Raw genomic sequence first — 3,265 nt, 5'->3', positions numbered from 1 at the left:
CATAGGGTGGAAGAGAAGTCCATTTGTAGAGTGTGCTGATGGAAATATTTTGCTGCTGAACACAAAAGAATAACTGAAAGACTACTGTTGTATACATTTTATTCTCCTGTGTTTAATAGTTTGCCCTATTTGGTGGGTTCTTTCCATTCTCATTGGCTGTGATCAATTTGCTCCCTCTCTAGAACATCATTTAGTAATCTTTGTAGCCTTGGCTTTGTCATTGTGTAATTCTTTATTTATTCTTTGTCATGGAAGTATTTCACTTCTCCATTATACTTGAAAGAGAGTTTTGCAGGGTATATCAGTCTGGGTTGGAATTTGTTCTTCTTCAAGACTTGAAGTACTTTGCTCCATGTTCTTCTTGACTTGATGGTTTGTGAAGAGAAATCTGCTATTATTCTGATGGGTTTTACTTTAAATGTGATCTGTTTCTTTTCTTTAGTGGCTTTTAGTATACTGTTCCTATGCTGAGTTTCTGGGATCTTGATTATTATATGTCTGGGTGTGGTTTTCATTGGGTTGATTTTATTTGAAGTTCTATATGCTTCGGTTACAGGAATTTCAGATTGTTGACCCATATTTGGGAAGTTTTCTGCTATTACTTCTGCCCATATTCTTTTTATATCATTTGTATTGACTCCTTCCTTCTCATTGATGCCTATTAGTCTCATATTGTTCATCTTTGCATCGTCTTGCAGGTATTGAATTATTTTTTTCCTGCATCCTAGTTGTTTTAAAGAGATCTTTTCTTACTTTTTCACTATCTGCAATGGTGTCTTTAAGGTCAGAAAGTCTATTTTCACTTTCACTCAAATGGTTTTGCTAGCTTGTGATTGAGGTTTTAATTTCCTGTATATCATTTTGAACCTGTTTCATACATTCTATTTCTTTCCTAAATTGCTTCTTCAGGGGTTCCATCATTTTTATATTCTGCTCTATTTTTTTAATCAGTGTATTCTTTAGAAGCACTTAGTACTTCTTTGTTTATAGATGTCACTAAATTTTTTAGTTCTGAAATTATTTCTGATCTGATTTCTTCTATACTTTGTGCAGTTGTTTCTTTACTGCCAACAGTATTATTTCAGAGATATCTGGTGTGTGATTTCCAGTTTCCTCAGTGCTAGTATCTTCTGCAATTGTACTGGGTGGACTCAAGGCCTGGGACTTCATTTTGTTCCTTCTCTTTGTCATTTTGTATACCTCTGTCTTCTGACCTTTGGTGTAGAGCTTAAATAGAGTTATTACCTTAGCATCAGGTCGGGATCTATGAAGTTCAGATTCCTCCAGGTGGGTGTTGTTTGGCCCTCGCTACTCTGCTCCACTTCTTTCTGCTGCAGCTATTAGAGTTGAACCTGTTGTGTTCTGGCAAGATGTTCTGCTCCTGAATCAGCTGGGTGAGTCTTGCCTCTAGCCTCTTTGCAGGGAGTTCTGCTGAAGGGTTCCATGCTGGGCCTGCACTCTGGATCGAATGAGGATCTGTGGGCCCCAGTCGTTCCCACTCACACATGGGGCCTGGGTTCTGGGTCTATTCAGGATCTGTGGGCCCGAGGTCATCTCTAGGAGTGACCTTTGCACCCAGAAAATAGATCTGCTTGCAACTCACCTCTTCTATATGCAATCATTTATCACAAAGTCATGTGTTTTTTATATACATTCTGGTTATGAGACCAATTTTACCTTATGTATATAAATGCTACTTGTGCATTTCATGTGCTTTCTGGGAAGATAAAATTGTGCACCAGTTAGAGAGTAAAGAGGCAGGTCAAATTGTGTCTTACAATGTCTCTCAAAATGACATGTGCCTGCTCTGCAGTTGAATCTATTCAAAGGTTGCCTTAAGTGTATAAAGATCAGTTCTATGGGAATAAGTGCAGAACCATTGAGCTTTTAGGGCAGATAAAATACTGCAGCAGTTCCAGAGCATATAGGCTGGTCAGATTTTGTCTTCTATCTCTTTCTAGATTGTAAACACATGCTCTAAAGTGAGATGTACTGGAGGGGCAACTTAAAGGTATGAAGACAAATTAGAATTGAAGAGGGGAGACACCCTCTTCATTTTGTATTCACAAATTCTTTTGTTTCCTTTTTATGGTGTCATTAAGCATTGGAAGATGTTTAACCCTTACCCAGGGAAAAAGAGCCATGTAATTGTTCTGTGTATGCATGTAGCCTTCTTACCCCCTAGAGCCACAATGCAGAGAAAAGTAAGAATTTCAATAGACATTTACAAGTAGAAAGATACTGTAAGAATAAGTAAAATGATCAAAAATGCCTTATGTTCTGATTGTGTTTGCAGTAAGAAATGGTCTGTTTCTAGTTTTGAAATGTAGATGTGAACCACAGGTCAGACAGGCATCTAAGACATTCCCTATCTCAGAGCCTGAGCTTGCCCCTCTCAACCTTTGTAGCTTAAGGACAAGACAGTCTTAATCACATTCTTTCCAATATTTACTGAACCACAGCTTTCCTCTACTCAACCTTTTAGTCTAGAAGATGGGGCTACCAGACCAGTTGTAGTCCAGATCTCTATAGGAATAAACCCATCCTTAGCTGATTCTCTGGACTCTAAGAATTGCTGAACCACTAACTTCATCTGCCACTGCTGCCAAAGACCAGGCCAACCTAAGAGGGACTGCTATAAAAGGCTCCCCAAGCTATTCTCTTACTGCCAAGACAGCCATTAAAAGTAAGGCTGCTCTCTGAAGTGAAGGGGCCAGAGCTCAGCCTCAATCTTCCAGGGGGTTCAGGAGGACTGAAGGGCCCTGGAGCTGCTTCATCCTTCTGGCTGAGACTGTTTTCTCTACATGTCATCTCCATGGAGCATCCCTGAGTAATCATGACTAGAGGAAAGACATACCCAGTAGCTGGATAGTCTAACAGGTGCCGTTGTCCTTCTCCCGCTCTGATCTTCCTCAAGTTATCATACCTCAATAAAAGTCTTTAGGAGATACCTTGTTTAAGCTCTAACTGAGATTACTTTCTCTTTATTTATTCTTTTTATCATGCTTAAATACCCAGTTCTCTTCCTGGAGAGATTTTATTCTGTCTAAAACAGGCCATCCTCCAAAATCAAATTGTATTTGTTATTCTAGCAGCAACAAAGTGGGATACTACTGATATTGTAAAAACTAAATGTTGTGTGTACATTCCTGATTTTTTTTGCTAATGTCTCAATAGCTGTTCAAAATATTAGATAGTAAAACAATGACATGTCAGACTCAAAAATTTCCCTAGACCTAACCTTTTTTTTTTTTTTTTTTTTTTT

This window comes from Octodon degus, unplaced genomic scaffold, assembly GCF_000260255.1.
Source record: "Octodon degus isolate 3935 unplaced genomic scaffold, OctDeg1.0 scaffold00093, whole genome shotgun sequence".
NCBI classification, from domain to species: domain Eukaryota; kingdom Metazoa; phylum Chordata; class Mammalia; order Rodentia; family Octodontidae; genus Octodon; species Octodon degus.
This window is presented reverse-complemented; position numbering follows the sequence as displayed.